Below are 13,091 nucleotides of genomic sequence, written 5' to 3'. Positions count from 1 at the left end.
AGTCTTGAACTGAAAATAATGTAGTAACAAAACCTGAGAACTTTTTTTAAAAGTTGATTTGAAAGGAAAAGGATATTAATAAATTAGAAAAATGGGTAATCAAAAAATATTCAGGGAGAATTACAAAGAGCGAAAAGAACAGAAAACACATAAATCAGCCTCAGAGAAACATGGGAGACGATGAACACATCTAATATATTTTTTAATTAAAAAGAAAAGATGAGAAAGAAACAAGCAGAAGCAAAGCTTGAAAAGATCATGTGGGTGCATTTTTCAAAACTGATGAAAGTAATTAAGTCACCCATTTTTTGCAGTGAAAATATCCTGAGCAAGATAAAAAACAAAATTACACCTAGTCCTTTCACCGTAAACCAAATTCAAAACAAATAGAAAGAGAAACTCTTTTTAAAAAATTTTTAAAAGAAAAGAAGAACATTACCTTCAAAAGACCAAACGTAAGATTTACAACTATTTCCCCAGAGAAATGAGATCCAAAAGGCAATGGAATAACATTCTGAGACAACTACAAAGAAATAACTGACTATCTAGGCTTCTATGCTTTAGAAAAATGTCCTTCACAACTAAATAGATAGGAATAAATTGAAGGACTTTCATTTCCATACTCTAGAACAGGCATTTACAACATTCTACAAATTAATAAGGCAGAAACACAATTCAATAAAATTGACCAAATATTTGAATAGGCTCTTAGGAAACAAGGATATCCAAGTGACTGTTAGGTAGCATTCTGTCCCAATCACTAAATACTTGAGATAATCAACTTATAAAAAGAAAAGGTTTTTTTTTTTTTTTTTTTTTTTTAGCTCACAGCTTTGGAGATTATAATCTGTGATTGGCTGGTCCACTGTTTGGAGCCTACGGTGAAGCACCACATCATTGCTAGAACACGTGGTAGAGCAAAACTGCTAGCATCACAAGAAAAAGAGAAAGAGGAAAAGAGAGGGATGCCACCCACCATCCCCTTCGGTTTCACACTTCCAGTGATATGAGGAACCCCCTCAGCTTAGACCTCAGCTTCTAAAGGTTCCATCATCTCTCCATAGTGCCACCCTAGAAACCAAACCTTTAACACATGGACCTTTAGAGGACACCTATCCAACCATAGCAGCGATCAGTAAACAGGTGAAAGGTATTTTAAATAATTTATCATTAGCAAATACAAGCTAAAACCACAATGAAGTATCAGCACACAATCACCCAAATGGCTAAATAATAATAATAATAATAATGCCAAATACTAGCAAGGATATGGAACAACTGAAGCATTCATATATACTACAAGTAGGAACTGATAACATTAACTTGGAAAACTGCCTGACAGTATGCTAAAGCTGGATAATATGCACGTCCTATGACCCAGTATTTTCACTTCTAGGCATATACTAAATTGAAGTGAGCTCACATGTTCACCAAAATCATGTATGACAATATTCACAACAACTTTATTTATAATAGGTAGTTATGAAATATTCTATAGAACAGTAGGGTAACCATGGTTGACAGCAATTAATTATTTGAAAAGAGCTAGTAAGGAGAATTTTGAATGTTCCCAACACAAAGATACAATAAATGTCTGAGATGATAGATATGCCAATCACCCTGATCTGATCATTACACATTTATACATGCATTGAAATGCCACACAGTGGCATGAATATGTATAATTACTATGTGTCAATTAAAAATAAAAGTATATTTTAAAAGGATTGTAAACCAAACCCCATTTATATATGCAACTGCATTAAAGGAAAATAAGCTAGATGTTTCAACAAAAAGAAAAGAGTGTCAGATTAACTGATGCTTACTTATTAAAAAACACCTCTCAACAGAGAAAATGCAAAAGTAAAAGGATCAGGAACATACATAAACCATGCACAGATTAAAGTAACAATATCAGCTCTACTAATGATAGAAAAAGAAGTGTTTAAAGCAAAATTCCTTACCAGAAGCTTAGTAGAACGTTTCATGATGATCAAAAGGTCAACCCACCAAGAAGACTCACAGTTCTTAACTGGTTTGCCCTTGATAGCATTGGCCCTGAAGGTGTAAGACAATTATTTGATAGAACCAAAGGAGAAATAGACAAACCCACAATCAGAGCTGAAGATTTTAACATGCTGCTCATTATGACTGATTAAAAACATAGGAATTCAGTAAATATCTAGAATATCAGAATAACAAAGCTAACAAACTTAACCTAACTGACATAGGTAAAGCATAACACCCAATAACTGCAGAATCCACGTTCTTTTCAAATGTACATAGAATATTTGCCAAGATTAACCAGATAATGAGCCAAACAAGTCTCAATAAATTTCAAATAGTTGAAATAATTTTGAGTAAAATTATAGGACCCAAATGAAAAAATGTTAGAAATGAATAGCAAAAATATAATTAGAAAATTCTCTAATAATTGGATTTAAATAATACTGTTCCAAATAAACTAAATGTCAATAATTCTTTGTGAGCTTTGTAACAACAACACAAACACTACATAGCAAAACATAATAGATACAGCTGAAGATGCTCTGAGGGGGAAATTTATTATCTACACTACATATGATAGAAAAGTAGAAAACTAAAATCTAAGAACCCACCTCAAGGAATTTAGAGAAAGTAAAACTAAGAAAAAGTAAAATGAAATAAATTAGCTGGAAAAACAGAAACTAATAAACTAGAAATTAAACAAGCAATAGAAAATAAAAATAAAATATCAATTCTTCATGAAAAATTAATAATATTGATAAAGCCATGGCAAGTTTAATGAAGCAAAAAAAAAAAAAAAAGGAAGGAAAGACTATATTACCAATGTGAAGTTAAATGGAGCATAACCACAGATTTATAGGGTTGAAAAGAGAGATACTATTATGAAAGAGTTAATAAATTTGGAGATCAAATAAAATTGAAAACTTCCTAGGACAATTCTATTTATTAAAAATAATTTAAGCAGAATTTCAAAACCTGAATAGCTACCCTGATAGGCAAGGCCCAGCCCAGACCACTCACACCAGCCCATGCGGGACCCAAGCTCACAGTAGGCCCGGGTCTACCCCTCCACCCATGGGGCAGACACCCGCCAGAGCCTAGCCTCTGGCACAGGACCGCCCCTTCCAACCAGCAGACTACCATGGGGAGTCAAGCCCAGCGGCCCAGATACACCCATACCGGCCTGTGTGGGACCCAGGCTCACAATAAGCCCAGGTCCACCCCTTGACTATCAGGCACCCACTGGAACCCAGCCTCCAGCACAGGACTGCCTCTTCCAACCAGCAGACTATCATAGGAGACCAAGCCTGGCCTATATCTGTCCACACTGACTTCCACAGGACCCAGGTCCACAGTAGGTCTGAGTTCACCTCCCTCCCCCGCCCGGCACCTGTGAGCATAAGCCTAACCACTTCCACCTTGGGACACTGCAGACATCAACATAGTCTTCCCCACGCAGTAGCCCCTAACTTTTTGACATCAAACAGGGTCTAAAAGCAGCTGCATCTCAAAGCAGGCATCCCAAAGAGAGTGTGAGGCCCACCCTATCAGCCCCATTTCTGTAAGGCATTGCTTCCATCCTGGGGCACCTTAAATATTACTGCAGCTATTGGCACCACCACCTATGGATGCAGTAGCATACATTGAGGGACATCAACAGGGTCTGGAAACCCAACATCAAGGTGAGATACAGACAATCTGCATGGGTACTACAGGAATATAGGGAAGGAACTGTAATATCTCAGATCCACACTGCAAGAAAGGAAGACATATAGACAACATGAAAAAACAAAGGAGCAAAGTGCCCTTAAAAAACCAGGATACTACAATAACAGAACCCATGGACAGCAAAGTTGATGAAATGTCAGAGAACGAGTTCAAAAGGTTCATAATTAAAATGATCTGTGAATTAAAGAATGACATACGTGAGCAAATACAGGCAAAAATTGATCACTCCAACAAAGAGAGAAGAGAGCAAATACAGGGAGCAAAAGATTACTTTAAGAGAGAGAGATAGAGACTCTGAAAAAAAAGTCAGGAATTCCTTGAAATTAAGGATACAATAAATCAAATAAAAAACTCAATAGAAAGCGTAACAAATGGGCTAGATCACTTGGAAGAAAGAACATCAGATAATGAAGACAAAGAATACAATCAGGAAAATAAAGTTGACCACACAGTGAAGATAGTAAGAAACCATGAACAGAATATCCAAGAATTATGGGACAGCATGAAAATACCAAATCTAAGAGTTATTGGGATAGAAAAGGCACAGAGTTTCAAACCAAAGGAATGCACAATCTCTTCAGTGAGATAATATCAGAAAATTTCCTAAGCATGAAGAATGAATTGAAAAACCAAATACAAGAGGCTTATAGGACACCAAATGTACAAAAGTACAACAGATCTACACCAATGCACATTATAATGAAAATGCCTAGCATAAAGAGTAAGGATAGACTCTTAAAAGCTGCAAGAGAGAAGATTCAGATCACATACAGGGGGAGACCATTTCGGATCTCAGCAGATTTTCAACCCAGACCCTCAAAAGCAGAAGATCGTGGAACAACATATACCAAGCTCTGAAAGAAAATGGATGCCAACCAAGAATCTTATATGCAGCAAAACTAAGCTTTATATTTGATGATGAAATAAAAACCTTCCGTGATAAACAAAAGTTAAAAGAATTTATAACTAGAAAGTCTGCACTACATAACATCCTCAGCAAAATATTCCATGAAGAGGAAATGAAAAAAAACAATAATGAAAATCAGAAGAGAGAAGGATTACACTAAAGGAAAATCTAATCAGAGGAGAAACCAAGTCATGTTAAATACCAAAAATAAACAAAAATGACTTAACATTACATCTCAAAGCCCCAGACAAATCATGTCTCAATAATAACCCTGAATATTAATGACCTAAACTCACCATTGAAAAGACATAGACTAGCAGATTGGATTTAAAAAAAAAAAGGCCCAATAATATGCTGCCTCCAAGAGACTCATCTATTAGGAAAGGACATGCACAGACTGAAAGTGAAGGGTTGGGGAAAATCATACAACTCACATGGACTGTGGGAGCAAGTAAGGATTTCCATCCTTATATCAACTAAGCTAGACTTCAAGCTAAAGTCATCCAAAGGGATAAAGAAGGATATACTACATACTGCTCAAGGGAACCATACACCAACAAGACTTAACAATTAATATATATGCCCCAAACAATGGAGCATCTACATTCATCAAACAAACTCTTATCAAGTTCAATAGTCAAATAGACTACAACACAATAATTTTGGGTGACTTTAACACACCTCTTTTATAGATAGATCTTCAAAAACAAAAGCTGAACAAAGAAATTATAGAACTCAATAATACAATCAATAACTTAGACTTAACTGACATAGAATATTTCATCCTTCAATGAGAGAATATACCTTCTTCTCAGTAGCACATGGATCCTTCTCTAAAACAGACCATATAATATGCCACAAAACGGGCTGGGGATGTGGCTCAAGCGGTAGTGCGCTCGCCTGCCATGCGTGCGGCCTGGGTTCGATCCTCAGCACCACATACAAATAAAGATGTTGTGTCTGCCGAAAATTAAAAAATAAATATTAAAATTCTCTCTCTCTCTAAAATTTTTTTTTTTTAAAAAATATGCCACAAAACAACTCTTAGCAATACCCTGCATTCTATAAGATCATATTGGAATGAAATTAGAAATCAACGATAAAATAAGAAATAAAATCCACTCTAACACCTGGAGACTAAATAATATGCTACTGAATGAACAATGGGTGGCAGAAGACATCAAGGAGGAGATTAAAAAAATTTTAGAGGTGAGTGAGAACATAGATACAACATATCGAAATGTCTGGAACACTATGAAAACAGTTCTAAGAGGAAAGTTCATTGCATGAAGTTCATTCCTTCAAAGAAGAAATAGTCAACAAATAAATGACTTAACATTACATCTCAAAGCCTCAGAAGAAAAAGAATAAGTCTACACCAAAAGCAGGATAAGACAGGAAATAATTAAAATCAGAGATGAAATCAATGAAATAGAAACAAAAGAAACAATTGAAAAAAATGACAGAACAAAAAGTTGGTTCTTTGAAAAACTAAATATAATTGACAGACCCTTAGCCACACTAACAAAGAGAAGGAGAGAGAAAACTCAAATTACTAGAATCTGTAATGAAAAAGGAAATATCACAATGGACATGAAAGAAATACAGAAGAGAATTAGAAATTATTTTAAAAATTTGTACTCCAATAAAATAGAAAATATCGAAGGCATTGGCAGATTTCTAGAGTCATATAATTTCCCCAAATTGAATTAGGATGATTTACACAATTTAAACAGATCAATTTCAAGTGACGAGATAGAAGATGCCATCAGAAGTCTACCAACAAAGAAAAGCCCAGGACCAGATGGATACACAGCTGAGTTCTACAAGACCTTTAAAGAAGAACTAATACCAATACTCTTCAATTTATTTCAGGAAATAGAAAAAGAGGGAGCACTTCCAAGCTCATTCTATGAGGCCAAAATCACCCTGATTCCAAAACCAGGCAAAGACACATCAAAAAAGAAAACTTCAGACCAATATCTCTAATGAACATAGATGCAAAAATTCTCAATAAAACTCTGGCCAATAGATTAAAAAAACATATCAAAAAGATCATGCACCACAATTGAGTGGGATTCATCCCAGGGATGCAAGCTTTGTTCAACACACTGAAATCAATAAATGTAATACATCACATCAATAGACTTAAAAATAAGAATCATATGATCATCTCAATAGATGCAGAAAAAGCATTTGACAAAATACAGCGCTCTTTATATTCAAAACACTAGAAAAGTAGGGCTAACAGGAATATATCTCAACATCATAAAGGCTATCTATGCTAAGCCCCAGGCCAACATCATTCTAAATGGAGAAAAATTAAAGGCATTCCCTCTAAAAACTAGTAGAAGACAGGGATGACTTCTTTCCCCACATCTATTTAACATAGTTCTTGAAACACTGACCAGAGTAATTAAATAAACAAAATTAAAGGGATACACATAGGAAAAGAAGAACTCAAATTGGCACTATTTGCTGATGATATGATTCTATATCTAAAATACACCAAAAGTTCAACCAGAAAACTTCTATAACTAGTATATGAATTCAGCAAAGTAGTAGGATATAAAATCAACACCCCCAAATCAAAGGCATTTCTATATATTAATGACAAATCCTCAGAAAGGGAAATAAGGAAAAGTACCCCATGTACGATAGCCTCAAAAAATAAAATAAAATACTTGAGAATCAACTTAATGAAAGAGGTGAAAGATCTAGGTAATGAAAATCACAGAACCCTAAAGAAAGAAGTCAAAGAAGACCTTAGAAGATGGAAAGATCTACCTTGCTCTTGGATAGGAAGAATTACTATTATCAAAATGACCATACTTCCAAAAGCACTATAGAAGTTTAATGCAATTCTGATCAAAACCCCAGTGATATTCCTCATAGAAATAGAAAAAGTAATCATGAAATTCATCGGGAAAAATAAGAGACCCAGAATAGCTAAAGCAATCTTTAGCAAAGTGAAGCAGGTGGCATCACTATACCAGAACTTAAACTATACTACAGAGCAATAGTAACACAAACAGCATGGTATTGGCACCAAAACAGACTGGTAGACCAATGGTACAGAATAGAGGACAAAGAGAATAACCCACAAAAATACAATTATCTTATATTAAACAAAGGTGCCAAAAACATGCATTGGAGAAAAGACAACCTCTTCAACAAATGGTTCTGGGGAAACTGGAAATCCATATGCAACAAAATGAAATTAAACTCCTATCTCTCACCATGCACAAAACTCAACTCAAAATGGATCAAGGACCTAGGAATTAAACTAGAGATGCTGCATCTAATAGAAGAAAAAGTAGGTCCTAATCTCCATCATGTGGGATTACACCCCAACTTCCTTAATAAGACTTATTTGGCACAAGAATTAAAATCAATAATCAATAAATGGGATGGACTCAAACTAAATAGCTTTTTTCTCAGCAAAAGAAACAATCCGTGAGGTAAATAGAGAGCCTACATCTTGGGAGCAAATCTTTACCCCTCATAGAACTCAATAAGCTAAGCACCAAAAAAAAAAAAAAAAAAAAAAAAAAAAAAAAAAAAAAAAAGTCTTTCAAAAAATGAAAGAAGAAACATTTCTTTTTTTTTTAGAGAGAGAGAGAGAGAGAGAGAGAGAATTTTAATGTTTATTTTTGAGTTTTTGGCGGACACAACATCTTTGTTGGTATGTGGTGCTGAGGATCGAACCCGGGCGGCACACACGCCAGGCGAGCATGCTACCGCTTGAGCCACATCCCCAGACCAAAAGAAGAAACATTTCTAAATGCATTTTATAAGGTTAATATCATTCTGCTAGTAAAGACAGACAAAGGTACCACAAGAAAAAAAACTATATAGATACAAAATATTTTCAATAAAATGCTAGTAAACCAAACTCAACATCACATTAAAAGCATCATACACCAGGACCATGGGACTTATCTCTGGGATGCAAGAATGGTTCAACATATTCAAATCAATCAATGTAATACCCTACATCAACAAAACAAAAGAAAAAAATCTACATGATTATTTCCATAGACACACAAAAAAGCATTCAACAAAGTTCAGCATTCATTCATGATTAAAATTTTCAACAAAATAGCTGTGACAATAATTTATCTCAGTGCAATAAAGGCCATTTATAACAAGCCTGCAATTAGCATCATAATCAACCAAGAAAACTGGATGCTTTCCCTTTAAAATCTGGCACAAGGCAATGATACCCACTATCACCTTTTTTCACACAACACTGAAAGTCTTAGCCAGAGTAATTAGATAAGAAAAAGAAATAAACGGCATCTAAATTTGAAAAAAAAGTAAGATTATGTGTTTGCACATGGTATATGTAGAAAACCCTAAAGACTAAAAAAATACATTCTTTAAATTTTCAGGATACAATATCAACATACAAAAATCATTTAAATTTTTTAAAATTATTTTTTTAGTTGTAGTTGGACACAATACCTTTATTTTATTTATTTATTTTTTATGTGGTGCTGAGGATCAAATCCAGGGCCTCGGATGTACTAGGCGAGCACTCTATTGCTGAGCAACAACCCCAGCCCCAACAGTTATATTTCTATACACACAAAGCTGTCCAAAAAGGAAACAAAAAAAGCAATTCTATCCATAATAGCAATAAAATAAATAAAATACATAGGAATGAACTTAACCAAAGAAGTGAAAGATTGTATGCTGAAAATTATTATTAAGGAAAGAAATTAAAGAAGACATAGATAAATGGAAAATTATCTCATGTTCATGGATTAATGAAGGATGTAATGGATAAAAATATCCATTATACCCAAAGTAATGTACAGATTTAACAAAATTCCTATTAAAAATCCAAAGTTATTTTTTTTACAGAAATAGAAGTTTTTTTCTAAAATTTATATTAAACCACAAAAAAAAGCGATCTTGAGCAAGAAGTAGCTGGGAGCATCACACTTTCTAATTTTCCTAATTTCAAAAATATATTATGAAGCTACAAGAATTCAAGTAGTAAGATCCTGGCATAGAAATGGACATCTAGACAATAGAACTGAACAGATACTCCAGAAGTAGAGCTGAAAATCCTTGCTTATGTGGCCAACTGATCTATGATAAGGGGGCCAAAATCACACAACAGGGAAAGGAGAGCTTCTTTGAAAAATATTATTGGGGAAATTGGATATTCATAGGCAGAGGAAGGAGAGTGAACTCTTACCTCACACCATTCACAAAAATCAACTAAGAATACTTTAAAGACTTAAATGTTAGACCTGAGATGTAAAACTTCTAAGAAAAAAGCACACATGGGGAATAATTTCTTAACAGAAGTCTGAGTAATGATTTAAAGTATGTATATATATGAATAAAACACCTAAAACACAGGCAAAAATGAACAAGTGGATTGCATGAAACTGGAAGACTTTTGCACAACCATGGAAACAATCCATAGAATCAAAATGCAACCAACAGAATGAGATAAAGTATCTGCAAACCACATATCTGAACGATGTTAATATATAGGGAATAAAAAAAATCTAAAATATATAGGGAGCAAAAATAGCTCAAGAGCAACAAAACAAAAGAAAATGAACAACAATAAATAACTTGATTAACAAATAGGCTAAAATACTAAACAGACATTTCTCAATAGAAGATGTATGAAAAGGTGCTCAATATCAGCAATCATTGGGGAAATGCAAATCAAAACCAAAATGAGTTGTCACCTCATACCTGTTAAAATAACTATTATTAAAAAGATGAAAGATATGCATTGGTGAGGATGCAGAGGGAAAAAAAAAGCCAGTATACTGTTGATGGGAATGCAAATTGGTATAACCATTATGGAATACAGTATGGAGGTTCCTCAAAAAATTAAAAGTAGAACTACCGTATGATCCAGCAATCTGTCTTCTGGGCATATATTTAAAGGAAGTGAAGTCATTATAGCAAAGAGATAGCAGCACTTTTATATTTATAATGGGAAAAAGATGTTTGCAATAAATATTTATATGAGATAAAATATACATGTGATACATATGATCAAGGATTCATATACAAAATACATAAAGAATTATGAATAACTCACAGAATTAATTCATAATATGCAAGGATACGGAAACAATCTACATGTTTGTTGATGGATAAATAAATAAAGAAAATGTGTGTGGGTACATAAAATTAAATATTCATTCTTTGAAAAGAAGGAAATCTTGTCATTCATAACAACACACATAAACATGGAGGACATGGTGCTAAGTGAACTAAGCTAGACATAGAAAGAAAAATAGTGCATTGATCTTATTTATATGTGAAATTTTTAAAAGTCAAATTCATAAAAACAGAGAGTAAAGTGGTGGTTACCAGAATGAGAGGGGTAGAGAGAATAGGAAGATGTTGGTCAACAGGTAAAAGGGTCTAGTCACGCTGGATGACTAAGTTCTCAAGATCTAATGAACAATATGATGATTATAGCTAATAATACTACATTGTACACTTGAAATTTGCTAGACAGTTGATCTTGAGTGTACTCACATGCATAACTATTTGAGACAATGAATATGTTAATCAGCTTGATTATGGGGATCAATTTACAGTGAATGCACATATCAACATTCCCTTGTATCTACCTTAAATACATCAAATTTTTATTTGTCAAGTATGCCTTAACAGGGTTGAAAGGCAGACAAACAAAATGATCAGAAATTCCCCAAACTAAAATGTTCAAATGGTGAATAAACATGAGAAAAGCTCACCATCATAAATTGCAAGAAACTGCAAACTAAGGAATGATTTCATGCCACTAGACAACACCCACCAGTATGGCGAAGTTAGATTAAATGACATTACCAAGTATTCGTAAGGAGGTGCAGCAACAGGAGCCCTCATGTAAGAGAAGATTGAGTGGTACAACCACTGGGGAAAGCTCTTTGACAGGGAATCTGCCAACTTGGAACATGTGCTGGATGGCCAGCCCTTCCATTCCTGGGTTATAGTCAACCCAGGAAGAAAGACTGAAAGGCTTATCCTACCAGATCCCTATGTGGTGTACACATGAGCACAAAAGACCACAGCAAGAATGTTCATGGCAGCTTTGTTATAATAGCCAAAACTTGGACATAACTCACATACCCATCAATGATAAATACAATAGAACAGTAGGAAAGTGAAAAAGCAAGTACTTCACACGACCACATGGACCCATTCCACAAAATATAAGGAAAACAGTCCAAAGAGAATAATAGGCCCAAACCAGTAATTTTATTACATTTGGTAGGAGAAGGCATGAGGGAGGCACTTAGGGCACTGGTAATGATACATTTCATGATGTGGGTGGTAGATACATAGATATAGATTAACTTTCTAAAATTTTATCCCTTGTGCAAATTCCTGTGTATATGTTATTCTTTGATAAAAAATACCAATATACCAAAATGTCTACAGTATTTATAACTGAGCTATGATATCATAGGTAATTTTTATTTTCTTTACATTATACTTTCATATAATTTTCAAATATATAATGTTGAAGCTTTTGAGAGTGACTTGCATATTCTGGTCACTTTGATGAAGGATTTTCCTATTGATCCTCTTTGCCCTTTCCCTAGTCTATGCCTTAAGCTATCTTGTCTCAGCTACTTCATTGGTCTCTTGATCAGTCTTCTTGCCGTTCATTTTATAAATAGGAGGTGAAATTATCTGCCAGATATTGGTCAGTTTTGTGGGACCCAAGAGAATCCTTTAGCTTTGGGGAAGTTGTTCTTGGTAGCCCTTTAGACCACTGTTCTTTGTTGTTTTAAAAAAAAAAAAAACACAATACATATAACTAATGAGATTCCTGTGAGCCACACACTCTCATGAAAATGAAAGAAGCCAGACATAAGAGGTCATGTTTTATATGATCTCATTTGTATGAAATATCCAGAACAGTAAATCTACAGAGAGAGAACACAGCATTGGTTGCCAGGGATGGAGAGAAAGGAGGTATACAGTCTTTCGTGGGTATGGAGTTTTTATGAACTGGTGCATGACCTACCCCTCCAAAAAATTTACATGAAGTCCTAGCACCATGTAGCTTGGAATGTAAAATGGAGGCATGGTCTTGAAAGAGGTAATTAAGTGAAAATAAGATCATTAAGATGGGATCTGATCCAATATGGTTGATGTTCAAGAGAAAGGTTGGACACAGACATTTACAGAGTAAAAACCACATGAAGACAGAAAGAGAAGCTGTCCATTTTCAAGTCAAAGAGAGAGTCCTGGAATAGATCCTTCTCTTATAGCCCTCAGAAGAAACCAGCCCTGATGACACCTTGATCTCAGAATTCTAACCTCCAGAACTGTGAGCAAATAAATTTCTGCTGCTTAATCCAACCAGTCTCTGGTATTTTGTTATGGTAGCCCTAGCAAATGAATACAGAAGTTTTATTTTAATGGGACAAAAGTGTTTTTAAAACTA

Source organism: Marmota marmota, unplaced genomic scaffold (genome assembly GCF_001458135.2).
Source record: "Marmota marmota marmota unplaced genomic scaffold, marMar, whole genome shotgun sequence".
Classification (NCBI taxonomy): domain Eukaryota; kingdom Metazoa; phylum Chordata; class Mammalia; order Rodentia; family Sciuridae; genus Marmota; species Marmota marmota.
This window is presented reverse-complemented; position numbering follows the sequence as displayed.